We start from the raw sequence: 16,177 nt of genomic DNA, 5'->3' as shown, positions 1-16,177 counted from the left end.
AGACAGAGCAAAAAACCACAAACCATAAAATAAAACCACTGATAAATTAGACTTCACCAAAATGAAAGTAAATACAGGCATACCTTGTTTCATTATGCTTCACTTTATTGTGCTTCACAGATACCACATATTTTGAATTAAAGTTTGTGGCAACCCTACATCCAACAAGTCTATTGGTACGATTTTTCCAACAACATTTACTTAGTTTATGTCTCTGTGTCACATTTTGGTAATTCTGACAATATTCTAAATTTTTCATTGTTATTATATTTGTTACGGTCTGTGATCAGTGATCTTTGATAGTACTATTGTAATGGTTTTGTGATGCCACAAACTGAGCTCATTTAAGATGGCAAATTTAACTGATAAATATTGTGTGTGTTCTGACTGCTCCCCCACCATCCCTTCCCTGTCTCTCTCCCTCTCCTCAGGCTTCCTTATTCCCTAAGACACAGCAAAATTGAAATTGGGACAATTGATATCCCTACAAGGGCCTCTAAGTGATAGGAAAAGTCATGTCTCTCACTTTAAATCAAAAGCTAGAAATAAGTTTAGTCAAGAAGGCATGTCAAAAACTGAGATAGGTCAAAAGCTGGATCTCTTGAATCAAATAGTTAGCCAAGTTGTGAATGCAAAGGAAAAGTTCTTGAAGGAAATTAAAAGCTTTACTCCAGTGAACACATAAATGATAAGGAAACAAAACAGACTTATTGCTGAAGTAGATAAATCTTTAGTGGTCTGGAGAGAAGATCAAGCCAGCCACAACATTCCCTTAAACCAAAGCATAATACAGAGCAAGACCCTAACTATCTTCAATTATATGAAGGGTGAAAGAGGTGAGGAAGCTGTAGAAGAAAAGTTTGAAGCTAGCAGAGATTGGTTCATGATGATTAAGGAAATAAGTCATATCCATAACATAAAAGTGTAAGGAGAAGCAGCAAGTGCTGATGTAGAAGTTGCAGCAAGTTATCCAGAATATCTAGTTAAGATAATGAATGAAGGTGGCTATACTAAACAACAGATTTTTCAACATAGATGAAACCCCCTTCTATTGATAAAAGGTGCTAACTAGAACTTTCATAGCTAGAGAGGAGAAGTCAATGCTTGGCTTTAAAGCTTCAAAGGACAGGTTCTCTCTTGTTAGAAGCTAACGTAGCTGGTGACTTGAAGTTGAAGTCAATGCTCGTTTACCATTCCAAAAATGCTAGGTCCTTAAGAATTGTGCTAAATGTGCTCTGCTTGTGCTCTATCAATGGAACAACAGAGCCTGGATGACAGCACTTCTCTTTATATCATGGTTGGCTGTATATTTTAAGCCTATCTGTTGAGACCTACTGCTAAGACAAAAAAAAAATCAAAATATCACCCCAGTTGTGCTCATTGACAATGTACCTGGTTCCTCAAGAGCTCTGATGAAGATGGACAATGAAATTAATGTTTTTTTTTATGACTTCTTACACAACACTCTTTCTGCAGCCCATGGAGCAAGTTATAATTTCAACTTTCAAGTCTTATTATTTAAGAGACACATTTCATAAGGCTATAACTGCCATAGATAGTGATTCCTCTGATGAATCTGGGTAAATTGAAAACCTTCTAGAAAGGATTCACCATTCTAGATACCACTAAGAACATACATAATTCATAGGAAGAGGTCAAAATATCAAAATTAACAAGAGTTTGGAAGAAGTTGATTCCAAACCTCATAGATGACTTTGAGGGGTTCAAGACTTCAGTGGAGGAAGTAAATACAAACACGGTAGAATTAGCAAGATAACTAGGATTAGAAACAGAGCCTGAAAATGTGACTAAAGTGCTGCAATTTCAGGATAAAACTTTCACAGATGAGGAAGTGCTTCTTATGGATGCACAAAGAAATTGTTTTTCTTGAGATGGAATCTACCCATGGTGAAGATGTGAAAATTATGAAATGACAGCAAAGGATTTAGAATATTACAGAAACTTAGTTGATAAAGCAGTGGCAGGGTTTGAAAAGATTGACTAAATCCTTACAGATACTTCTTTGAGGAACTCTCTGCTCTTCTCACTTTTGTTCCTTAAGGAAAGCTATTCTCCCAGAACACTCTTCACCGTCATCCTACACCTTCTTTCCAGCCTAATTGATCAACACTTCAGTTCTTATTTTAATTATCATAGGCTATGACATTTTAGCCTATGACATTTTCTTGGTCTATGACTTTGCTTAAGACCTTGAACTTCTCTTTCATCAGCTTTGTCACAGTTTCCTAAAATGACTTTCCTTCCTCCCATAGAACTCTGAAAGGGCTGTGATGTAAAGGAAAATGTGCTGGATTTCCTGCATCCCCAGACCCAGGCTACAGGATAAATAAATGAGAGTAGAGTTCTGCGGGTTGAAAGAAAACTTTCCTCTTACTTACAGTATTTTAAAAAAATGTTTTTTAGGAGTAATATATTCTTTAGGTACCCTTCATGTTTCTTTGAGTTAATTTGTTCAATATTCTTTCAGCAGGTACTTATTGATCACTGCAGTGTTCCAGGTACCACGACCAGTGTTGGGTTTTCAGTGGTGAATAAGATAAACATGGCTCCTTTGCTGATAATGCTTCTTAGAATTTATTTTTTTTTAAAAGGGCACATATCCTTAACAGCTTACATTTGGAGAGGAAAGCCATTAAATTAAGTAATGTGTTTTGATTCAGCAAACCAACAGCAGTGTTTACCTCCTTGACAAGAACTATGGCTGAAAGTAATGTAGATGAATGAGACTCAGTTCCTGCCCTGAGGGACTTATAATCTAACAGCAAATGTTGACTACAGAGCTCAAGTGAATGAATTGTAGTGTGATTGTGTGGCTTGAGTCTGTAGGAGCACAGAGAAGTGAGCAATGTTAGGTATTGGAAGCTTTGGAAGAATTCACATGGAAAGTTACATGTTATCTAGAGCTTGAGTCTGGAACTGATTTGCTAAGTGTGATCTCTTCAGGACACTCTCAGTGAAAGATGGAAGGAATCAAGGCCAGTGGTAGACACCTTCACTGACTTTTCAGAATTATTAGCCAGCCTTAACATCCATTAAACATTTAAGGAGCAGCATAATATTATGTAAAATTTGTCAATGCCTAGAATGTAGTGACAGTTGCTATGGGAATGTGACTCCCTTATAATTGGGATTGTAGGTGAAGCTATTTCTCTATTTTAGTCCTTTTATCAAGTGGCATAAGAGTTAGAGTGGTCAATACACAGCTCACAAAAATAATTGCCTCTTCTATAACTTAGTAAAAAACATGAAATTTTAATTTTTTAAATCTCCTTCAAAACAACTACTCTGTTATATCCTTCCATTAATTGCCATGAATTAGTTTAACCCAAAGTCAGTTTACACACTCATTCCTCCTGACTTTATGGATGCAGCATCAGTCATAATTGTTTTTTTATTCCATTTCATATAGAAAATTTAACTCTGTAGAGACCACTTCCATTCTAGTACTACTTAGTCTATTCAAATGTGTCATTGAACTTATTTACAACCCTGGTACAGAGTGTAAATTGCATGCAAAACTCTGTTTATTTATGCAACTGCATTTTTCTTCAGAGTTCATGATCTTCATGATCATTAGACTCTCAAAAGGACCAAGACCTAGTAAAGTCTCAAAAGCACTTGAAATTCTTTCTTTTTGGATTTGCCAGATTTTAGCAACTTGAAAAGACTCCACTCAGGTGTTTTCTTGAAAGCAATAGAAGTTATTTAAAAATATTTTTTCTTATATCAAAAAAGGAAGCATTACTCACTACACAACTCCTTCACAATGCCCTGTAAATTACTCTGGATTGTCAACAGCTGACTTCTGAGATGGAATCCTATTTGTTCTAGTATAGCTGGTATTTTACACAATACACACCGCATGGTTGGGCCTCTGTAGATGTGAAAAATTTGAATGGATGAAAGACATGAGTTCCTTTTTTTGTTCACTGTTTCTGGCTGAGTATGCATGGGATGCCATATACCCCTAATCATGCTGCCTTGATATAATTTGTTTTATGGCTACATCCATCCTGTGACATAAGCTATTTAAGTTACAGTAAGCCCCCTACATACAAATGAGTTCTGTTCTGAGAGTGCGTCTGTAAGTCCAATTTTTTCATAAGTCCACAAAGTTAGCTTATGTACTCAACCAACACAGTCAGCTATATAGTACCGTACTGTAATAAGTTTATAATACTTTTAACACAAATAATACATAAAAAACAAACAAAAAATAAGGAAAACATTTTTAATCTTACAATACCTTGAAAAATGCAGTAGTACAGTACAACAGCTGGCACACAGGGGTTGGCATCGCCTGAACAGGCAAGAAGAGTTACTGACTGGAGGAGGGGGAGGAGGTGGGAGGTGGTAGAGCTGAAGGATCCTCAGCAATAGGAGATGGAGGGCAAGCTGCAATTTCACTCATGCCTGACATTGATGGCACAGGTTCTGGTTCCTTGCTGGATTCAATTCTATCTACCCTCTTGAAAAAATGATCCAGTGATGTCTGGGTAGTAGCTCTTTTTTTCTTGGCATAAATGACATGGCAGCACTTGGTTGCTTTCTGAAAGGCTGCTGCAACCTTCATGTACGGTTCTGCGCTCGGGTCCTATGCCTCAAAAACTAACAGTGCCTCCTCAAATAAAGAAAATCCCTTTGCCATTTCCTGCTTCATGAATCTCTTCGGTTCTTCAGTTACTTCTTCTTCCTCTTGTCCCTCTTCATGCTTTCTCTGGGTCTCTAATTACATCAGATCTTCATTAGTAAGCTACACAAAGTAAGTACACAAAACCGTAACCACTTGTAGAAGTTGCACACACATGACAATGTACACCAGACACGTGAACTAATTTATGGGATTGGACTTGCAAACTACACGTTCACAACTTTGAAAGTTCTAAACTTGAAGGTTTCATATGTAGGGCACTTATTATACAATAAATGTTTGATAAATATAAATGCATATTAAACATTTCTCAATTAAAACAAACAAATCAATGTCTGCAACTGCTTGGTTTACTTAAAAACAAATGGAATAATGGACATATTTCATCTTCAGTTATTTTATTATTTTTAACACTATTTTCATCCTTCATGATTCTTTGTGTCATCCTTTAATATTACTGAGTTTCCAATAGGGAATCTGAGCTGAAACGTCTGCCACGTGAGGCTGGGACTACATTGTAATGAAATCTTCAGAAGTGAGTCTCAGTGCATTTGCATCATAATTTAAGGCCTAGTTGAAGCATGATGAATGGTCCTTGTGTCTAATCATTATACCACCTGAGCAGTGCTATGTCATTCATGTCTTCCCGTTGTACTCTTGGAACTGGCACGGAGGAAGCAAATGTACAATAAATACATCACTGGATTAAATTTATATTTCAGAAAAATTCAATGTGTTAGAGAAATAGGAGTAGCAAACTTAAATGTAGCTGAGACTCTACAGTGAAAAAGACTTTAGTGACACCCCTCGGCTCCACCTCTCATTTTATGGTTCAGAAACAAAGAACCAGGTATGTTGAATATTTTCCCCAAGAAGATAATCAGTTACTATTTGATCTAGAATTAGAACACAGGTTAATTATTCATCTAGTCATTCCACCAGTATTTATTGGGTGACTACAATGATTGTTCCAGGCACCTAACTAGGTATAGATTAAGTTAAAAGGCAAATTTTGCTCTGAAGGTCTTTGGGTCTAATAGGAGTGACTGACATATTAGTAATAATTGCAATACACAGTAAATGAAAAGAGCTCAAAGGGAGGTTATGTACAAATCCCATAGTGTTTTTTTTTTTTTAATTATTTGCAATGTTGGAGAAAGTCACGTATGTGTTGTTTTTGTTTTCTAATGAGAAAATGCTTTCATGCAGGGTTGCCAGAAAAATACGGGAAATCCAGCTAAACAATGATTTTTTTTTGTTAGTATATCCTAAATACAAAATTCAACTTTAACTGGTATCTCGTATTTTTATTCATTACGTCTGACAGCTCATTTTTTGTTGATGGCAATTCCTTATTTGAAAACTATGAAATTTGTGGTGTTTTGAAACATTTTTTTGTTTGAACTTCAGCTGCCATTATTTTATTTTTAATTTTAATGACTCACTTTTAAAAAATTCCTTTAAAATTTTATTTACTATTATATAGAAGTAACTGGTATGTCACAGTTTTTACAAACTTAGGTTTTAACCTCCCAAATTATGGCAACTTTGTAACCCTCATTTTGCATAAATTGAGAAAACATAATTTTCATTTAGTTAATTTTTAACCTATATTGTCTCTTACAGGATTCTATAAGGATATTCACATGGTCCACACATTCAATCTTGATGGTCTGGTACCTTCAGACTAATTTCCACTCTACTTCTCTGACAAGCCACTTGTTCACTACAGATCAAATCTACTCATTCTAGTAGTAGAGTCCCTCCTCCTCCTCCTGTATGATTCTAGTAGTAGGTAAATAACTATTCTCAAAATTCTAATGTTTTTCCTTAACCAATTCATCTCAATAGTAGAAGTGCTCCCTATAATTGTCAGCTAAAACCAAGCACTATTTACAACAGCCAAGACATGGAAGCAACCTAAACGTCCTTGGAGAGATGAATGGATAAAGAAAAAGTGGTGTATGTACACACACACACACACACACACACACACACACACACACACAATGAAGTACTACTCAGCCATAAAAAAGAATGAAATAATGTCATTTGCAGCAATATCAATAGACCTAGAGATTATCATACTAAGTAAGTCAGACAGAGAAAGACAAATATATGATATCACTTATAAGTGGAATCTAAAATGTGATACAAATGAATTTATTTACAAAACAGAAACAGACTCACAGACATAGAAAACAAACCTATGGTTATCAAAGGAGAAAGGGGGGGTAAATTAGGAGTTTGGGATGAGCAGATACAAACTACTATATATAAAACAGATAAACAGCAAGGTCTTACTGTATAGCACAGGGAACTATATTCAATATCTTGTAATAATCTATAATGGAAAAGAACATGAAAAAGAATAAATATTGATATGTATGTATAACTGAATCACTTTGCTGTACACCAGAAACTAACACAACATGGTAAATCTACTATACTTCAATAAAATATTCCCATAATTTATAGCTGATGCCATGCTATAGTTTTTAAAGTAAGACTTTCTATGGTTTTAAGAGTAGGGAGACAAAATCCAATACTGGGAATAATTTTTAATTGTTATTATACATGAAGACTCCCACAGATTATATTGTATACAGAAGCAGATGTAGCTTTTGTCTCTTTCACTGTCTTGAGACGTATACTGTATACACACACACACACACACACACACACACACACACACACATATATGTATATAAAACATCAATATGTATAATATTGCATTTTTTATTCCAAGAGTTTGACTATTTTATGGAACACCATAAATGTAGAAGTCAGACACTTAGAAAAAAGAAAGAATCATGCCCACATTAAAAACAAACATAAATTGTAAGACACAGATTGACTTAGAAATGTAACAATTTGAAGTAAAATGCACATATTAGAGTTAACAGTATAAAATAATATTTACACAGTCTAGCCCATCTGGTAGTAGGCAATGAATAACTTTTTACTGAACTTATTAAAAAAAAAACAACAAGACACTTAGGATAGGCATTAGGAAGAAGGGAATCCATTGCTCTCCCCCTAACTTTTTCAACTAAGCCATCTGAGTATCCTTTCTCCCTCTCTGCCCCCAACCGCCACCCAGGGACACATTGCTAATCTAAATAGTCTAATACAAGAACATTTATTGCACTGTGATTCCTAGTGAAATTTGCTTAGAGAGTAGAATTTAAGACTCTATCCCCCCTCCCAAAAAAGATACATACGTAAGATGATGGATGTGTCAATTAACTCAGTCGGGGGGAAGGGGGGAATCCTTTTATAATTTATATGCTATCAATTCATCACATTGTGCTCTCTAAATATCTTACCATTTTGCTTGTCAATTATACCTCAATAAAGCTGGGAGGGGGAAATATTTGTATAGAAGTAGGTGAAAATTAAGTGCTTAAAGTAAATTAGATTCATCTTTTCTCCTCATTGACTTAGGAAAATTTCGATCAGATTGAAGATCATTCTCTTTTATAAGTTTTGCAGGTGGATAATGGGGGAAGTTCTTAAGAGCCTTAACTTACCCTTAATGACATTATAACAAATATCAAGATGACTTCTAAAAGACAAGAGATTTTGTCTAAAATATGTTTTAATTTAGAACTTAAAAAAAAATATTTCTCCAAAAATACTTGAGTCCCTTCCTGGGATAAAATGATCAGTAGTAAAATTATTGTGCTAGAACAGCCCTCGTATCCCTTGGAATGAAGCTATATCATTCCATAGTGATGCTCATGTAATCATGATCATCCTTATTTGTTTCTAGAATTCCTTCTTCCAAGAATTTTTGGTATTCATTATTAGTGAATGACTTGAAGAAATATCTTTTTTGGTGACAACATTGGCTTTAATTAAAAATATATGACAGAAAAATCTATCACTTTAGTAATGCACTTACTTTGTGTCTATTAAGGATGGCCTTTGCTCCCAGTAAAGTTACGTAGGCACAGTCACTCTTTACTCATTATAACATGATTTTCTTAATGAGACAGTTTTACTTTCACTTCAAAATGAAATAAAATGTATTTTACTATACTCTCCTTGGGTCTATTCAAATTATAAAAAGCATAATACTTATTAATGACAAGTGAAGAAAGCAATGGCTAATATTCTCTTGTCCTTCCTGTCTGCCTCTGAAAATGATAATTACAATTTTAATTAGAAGACTGGGCATATTTTTAAAATGTTCATCATGTGATATTTCTAGGTTGAACTATATACTTACTTTTCATTATGAGTCGTGCAGCAGTTACAGTTTCAATTACATTTTTCAATCATAAAACCATTTATATTACTACTATTGATTTCAACATGAAAAGTTTCAAGATGCAGTGTTTCCCAGTTAGTGATATATATTGTATACACTTTTATAAGTTTAATGACCACCATTGCGAAGGAGATTACCGCTATTACAAAGTTCTAAAAGGGTCTGGTTACATTCTCATAAGCATATGTTATGCCAACAAAGCTATGCGGAATCATCTGTTTTCATGTTTGTTTGTTTTTTAATGAACGATTAGATTTTATTGAATAGCAAACATATACTACATACATACAAAAACAATGGAAAGGCTTAGTCAAAACAATAAAAGTTTAAAAACATTTTTATTAATGTAAAGTACCACTTAGCTTAAAAATGCCCTGCATTTTCAATTATTTAGTATGAATATATAATTCACAAGTTACTTTGATTATATTATCTTTTAAATATTGTTTCCAAAATCTCTACAGATTCATTGAAAAAGAGGGCGTCATACAACGAAGTTGCAGTAAAAGCAAACTTAAAAGCCTTAATTTAGGCATAGAAGTATGGCCTTTACCTTCACACTAACATTCTAAAAAAATTGTGTACTTTTATATTTCTTTCTAACCTCTTTAGAATTCCTCTAAGAGTTGTCATTTCATATGCATTTGCTTATTTCTTACTAATAGCTTCTTTTCAGTATGGTTTTAGAAAATTGCTTATGAAAGGAAGTCTTTAAATACATTATATCAATTCTAAAACACATATTTGACTAAACTATTCACCAGCTGATAACACTTTCAGTTTTTTTTTTTTAAGTTTTAGTGAATAGTGGAAATATATCACTTCATTGGCATTCTCTTTGTTTTCCTTTTTATTACTTTTCTTTGCCTTTATGCATTTTATTCACCTCTGTGAGAGTGAATTCTGAATCCCAGGTCCCTATGTGAGGTTTGTTTTTGCCTCATCTCTTAGATCAAAATAAAGATTATTATGGAAATAACAAAATTTCTGGTGATAATTTTTCTTGTTAACAATCTTTATATTTAAGTATATGGTTTCTGAATATATTCATTAGTGGATGGTGACCCTCATGAATCCCACATATACAAATATAAACTTTTCAAAGTTGAAGTTATTTTCATTAAGTATTTGTGAATTATAGATATGGAATGGGTGGGTATAGAAGTGGCTTCCTGCAAAAATCACATATATAAATTAAGATCTTCTGAAACCATCTAACCATATTTTATTATCACCTCAAATTTCCTTATGGTATTTCCAAATGGTATACCTATGAACACCTTTTATATTTTAGAGTTTTGAGGCAGGATGTTTGAATCCATTCTATTTTATTCCTCTCTATCTTACCTTTCACTTGAAATGCCCTTGGAAAACATTAATCCCCTTCTTACTTTAGCATATGTGATCTAGTATTGTGTTTAAAATTAATTCAATAATCTGCAGATTAAGATAATGCCTAGATACACACTATGTTGCAAAGGAGATCTATTTTCAAATGAGATGACCCATTAGCCCATGACTGATCATTGGTATGAATGAATTTTTCAGATCAATGCACTTGAACTAGCCCAGAAGAGGGACCTCAACTGAAAAAAGGGACAAAAGAAGGAGTTCCATTTTGAAAGCCAAATTTTGTTGTAAAAAGTATAACATGGATGTTACCTAATAAAGGTAAACTGAGACTCATTTGACGCTCTGGTGGTAAGGCATGGATACGAGGGTGTGAAATGGCTGCAGAGCTCTGAGAATGATGAATGTCCAAGGGTCTATGAATGAGTAAAAATAGGTGGAGCATCAAAGAAAACTTTCTGATTTTACTTTGCTTATGTAGAAACTGAAATAATCAACTTTGCATATCATCCATATTGTACCAGACTCTGTTATTTAATTGTAAAACTGTTTGTAAAACATCATGTAATAATTTCCTACTCTTAAACATTTTGACAATAGGATTTTATTTTTTAGATATAATCTTTAAAGATTATACACCCAGCCTTCTAAATAGGTTAAATAATACATTTTATAAATTGTGAGGAATTGGCCTGCATATTCATTTATCCCTGTCTTTGCCTGATTTGCTCTTCTATACACTTTTTTTTTTTTTTTTTTTTTTTTGCGGTACGCGGGGCTCTCGCTGTTGTGGCCTCTCCCATCGCGGAGCACAGGCTCCGGACGCGCAGGCTCAGTGGCCATGGCTCATGGGCCCAGCCGCTCCACAGCATGTGGGGTCTTCCCGGACCGGGGCACGAACCCGTGTCCCCTGCATCGGCAGGCGGACTCTCAACCACTGTGTTTTACCCTAGGGTGCTACCAGGGTGTATTACAATGTTCACTAACATCTCTTACAGTTTTTGACATCCCATGATCCCAAAGGAAAACTGTGGTCGTGTACTCTATTTTTACATTAATGATGATTTTTACTTATGCAAATGTGAGAAGTCATTGGAGGGTGGAAATGATGAGTATGTTGGATATAAAGTGAAGTTCTCTCTAGTTAATTGATTTCTCATTTGTTTTACTGAGTTAGAAAGAATTGTTTTAGCAACAAACTTAGCAACAAACTTACGTCAGCCTGAGTTTTCTTCCTTTGATTTTGTGTTTTGTGGTATATATCTCCCCCTTTCTTTTAATGATCAGTAACTGCTTACCATTCTGCTTTTTACCCACTGACCTAAGCTAATTATCTTTCTCCACTAGCATACCACTACAATTACTCCTATTTCTACCATTTCTCTTAAGAGTGACACAGTATAATAAAGAGTCCCTTGAGTTATATTTTAACTGTATAATGACATAAAAATGTGAAATTTTGAGAAGTGAGTCAAGCTCATATTATGCATGCGATGTAAGATACCTCATCTGTTTCTTATCTTAAATCTCCTTAGATCTTCATAGGACAGCATCTTCAACCTGTAAAATGATATTTTGAGGGGAGAAGACATTTCAGTGATTCTAAATTTAAGGTTAGAAGATTATCTCTAAGGTTGATCTATTGGAATTACTTCTCTGAGCCAAAGTAATTCAAGTAATTCAGGTGTAGTGAAACACTTCTAATTTTAAATTCAGAAGCATTGAGGAATGAGTTGTATTGCTGGCTATAGCGCTTAGCTGATCCTCTTTCTTATCATACTTAACTTTTAAAGTCTGATCTTTTTAAAATGTGCTTCAGAAATCCATGTGCTCACAGCATTTGATTCATTAATTTTGAAAGACTATTACAAAGGTCTTTTAGTGATAAGTTCAGATACCAAAAAACCCAAGAGTGAACATACACAATTAAAATAAAGAACTCTGTAAAAATGTCTCTATGAATCAGAGGTGAAAAGGTGATCATATTCTAACAGGGAAGTCATATACATATATATGTCTAAATCCTCACACAATGGATCCTTGGAATTGGAGGTGGGCAGAGAACAAAGAACTTCCTTTTTGTTCCTATATGTGTTTTCAGTATATACATTTGTAACACTTTATTTTTGGTATTTGTTAGCAAGTGTTAGCACATGCTAGCACTTGTTAGCAAGTGCTACAAGGGAATAAAGAGAATACAAATTTTACATATATCAAATCAAATGTCTGAATAGAACATGTACCAAATTTAAACTAATATTCAAGATATTTTTCTTTATTTCTCTCTCTTTCTTTCTAATTTCATTCCTTCCTCCCTCCCTCCCTCCCTTCCTCCCTCCCTTCCTTCCTTTCTTTCTTTCCTCACTCTCTCTTTCTCTCTCTCTCCCCCACCCCCAGCTCTCTCTCTCTCTTGCTCTCTTTCCCTTCTGAAAGGTATAATAGCATTTAGCAAGAGTAGGTATGACATTGCTACCATTTATTCAAATCTCTAGTTCTATCCAATATTCCCTGTTGTATGTGTGTGGGTGTATAATGTGTATATCTACAGATGTACACATATACATGTAATATATAATTTTATATTATGACACAATATATACTAAACAAAATATGTGTTTCAGATTAAAGAATTTTTTATAAGCTGAACTTTTGATGCTTACTAAATTGTAATGGGTTACACATTTTAATCTGTTACTACAAAAAGATTATTTACTTACTTTGTTTTCTAATTCTATATAGCTTTTTTGTTTGCTTGCCACTGTACTGGCATAGTAGAGGTAAAAAGATGAATCTTTACACTGTTTTGAACTTAATAACTTACTGTTCAGCTGGAAGGAGAAGGAGAAGGGAAGGAGAAGAAGGAGAAGAAGGAGAAAAAGAAGGAGGAGGAGAAGGAGAAGGAGAAGGAAAAATTCCCAGATCTCAGAAGACAAGAGAAGAAATGGGCTAAAAACAAACAAAAGGAATACAAAGAACATCTTGGGAAAGTAAGGACACAAGGGATTTGGCCCTACTTTGTCCATCTAACCATTCTTGCAGACATTGCTAATCCACCATGTTCTTCTCCAGAAAAACTTGATCAGAACAAGAATAATTCATGAGGTAGTACTCCAGGAACCCATTATCTATCATTACTGACACATGAGATGAAACTTATTTTCTATTTTAGAAATAATACATAAGAGTTCAAGAGGCACTAGAGACAGAAGTCACTCATGTTACCATTTTCACTTGCAAAGGTGTAGATAAATGATTTTACTTTTTATTTCCTGGATGGAGAGTTCATCGGTTGCACAGTTGTGGGAGATTATCCACCTAAACTCTTCATAATGCTGTGTTTCTCAAATGATGGTCTGCAGACTACCTCCAGCAAAATTGTTGCACTTCTGAATCTCCAGATTCCTCTGCTAAGGAATCCTGAATGAGAATCCAGGGCAGGGAACAAAGAAGTTGTGTTTTAGCAAGCACCTTGCCTGCATCTGTTACATAGCAAAGTTTGAAGCACAGGATATAAGGATCACTCATCTGGGTAACATTCCTATCAGCACTGAAACAGCAAATGCTGACTGAGTGAACTGGTGAAGTTACTTTTCCTTAATGATACTTAGTTTCTTTGAATTCACAGCTTTAGAAAGGCATCAAACCTACTAGCTGAGATAAAATTTAACAAAGTATCTGTGTTAGCTAAATGGAAACACAAGTATATACATTTGTACAATACTAAAATAATACATCTATCCAACTGTATTGTGTCTGACTTTTAATTACCAGTGATTTAGACTAGATGAGGGTGAAAACTCCCCCAGGCATAACCCGGGTATGCCTCCTGACTAGACCCAATTTCCCTTTTGTCTGCTGGCGTTATGTCACTGTGTCAATATTATTCCTTCTGCTTATGTGTTCTGTAACCTTAATTGAGACCTGCCCATTATAATTTCCTCATAAACACTTGTTTAATTAAGTTCTGCTTGATTTTCCCCTCTGGTGATACAAAAGAAAGTAACATGCCATTCAGAGTTGTGAAGGAAGGAAAATAGTTTTGCATAGGTGGCCAGATTCAAGTCTTACATATCTTAATATCATATTCAGAGCTACTAATAGTCAAGTTAAATCATGAAATTTAAAACCATTTTCCATCATTTTCCCCTAATATATGCTTTTTACTTTCTGTGTCTTTCCTCGCTTTACTACTTCTGCCTAAAATGCATTTGTTCCCCCCACATCTTACCCCTCCCTCATTTTTGCCTGTCTAGATAAAATATTTTCAACCTATAGCTATCTATAATGTGTTTACTATGTCTCTCTTATGACAGTCAAATATACCTTATATTTATGGTAGCATAATTCCTTATTTATACAAAATTGTCTCCAAGGGCAGATTCTCTTTGCTTCCTTAGCACTGGGTGTTTACAGTAGGTGCTCAATTATACTTGCCAAATTAACAAATTAATAGATGATCAAAATAGATGATCAAAAAAGCCAGCTCTGGGAGGATTGTGTAGGGATAAATTCCTTTTTGCCTCATCGTCACTGTAAAATGATCTTGCTAGAAAAACTTTGCCCTGACCTGGACACAGAGCCACTCCATCAGTTCTGAAATGTAACTATCCAATGGGTATTTTTGAGATCTTCATTTGTGCACAGCGCCGTGGTTACCAGGTAAACACAAAGTGTTGAGAAGAAATTCAATTATTTCTTTGTGATTCATTGATGTTCCACCTAAGTAAGCACTTGTGCATTTGTTTTAATGATTCTTTCTAGAAGTTTCAGGAATAGTTAAGAAAAGAAGTTATGGGACTTCCCTGGTGGCTCAGTGGTTAAGAATCTGCCTGCCAATGCAGAGGACATGGGTTCAATTCCCTGGTCTGGGAAGATCCCACATGCCATGGAGCAACTAAGCCCCTGCACCACAACTACTGAGCCTGTGCTCTAGAGCCCTCGAGCCACAACTACTGAGCCTGCATGCTGCAACTACTGAGGCCTGCATGCCTAGAGCCCGTGCTCCACAACAAGAGAAGCCACCACAATGAGAAGCATGCGCACAGCAACAAAGATCAGCCCCCGTTTGCCATAACTAGAGAAAGCCTGTACACAGCAACAAAGATCCACCACAGCCAAAAATAAATACATAAAATAAAGTTATTAAAAACAGAAAAGAATTTATAATGCTTAGAAGTCTATAAAACATTTTAAAAATTAACAATGGACTGTAAGATTTTATGACAAGGACAGGAAGTGAGATGGGGGAAGACATGCCACGTATTTAAATGAATTTGAACCCATCCTCAGAGACACTGTAGACGATACCCTCAGTCTATTGATGGGCATTAAAATGAGTCAGAGAATGAGGTCAATGAAGCTCAACCCAGTATTCCCAATGACTGAAATAAAAGCCCAGAATGTTTAATAGTGTTTTGAAAATAAAAATTGGGGAAAAATACAATTCTCAGAATATTTCACTCTTATGTCTAATATATTACCCTGAAGAACAATCTATTCTCTTGCCTAAATTACCAAAGACTATATAATCATTTATTCCCTGTGGTAGTGGATGTTGAGGGTTTGTATTACAAGAGTAAAGACTGCCAGAGATAAAACATAGTTACTTCACTAGCATTTTTTTCCTCAGGATCTGCTGTATTATACATCACCCTATCCCTCTAATTCATGTTATGACACTGAAAAATGCCAGGTAGTTGAATTTAGCTATTAATTACTTCCTGCTCCTAGAAACACTGGCATTCCAGAAAATAAATTAATTTTTCACTTCTGGTTTCAGATTACTGACTTTTGGTAAAAGGGTTATGCTAATTTTTCTGGTCAAGTGTCAATTGATGAGTCCCATAAAAGCATGGTTAAAATGCTATAAAGATCTCTTG

This window comes from Monodon monoceros, unplaced genomic scaffold (assembly GCF_005190385.1).
Source record: "Monodon monoceros isolate NGI ecotype Baffin Bay Population unplaced genomic scaffold, NGI_Narwhal_1 Super_Scaffold_8, whole genome shotgun sequence".
NCBI classification, from domain to species: domain Eukaryota; kingdom Metazoa; phylum Chordata; class Mammalia; order Artiodactyla; family Monodontidae; genus Monodon; species Monodon monoceros.
The sequence above is the reverse complement of the archived record's forward strand: the minus strand, read 5'-3'. Positions refer to the sequence as shown.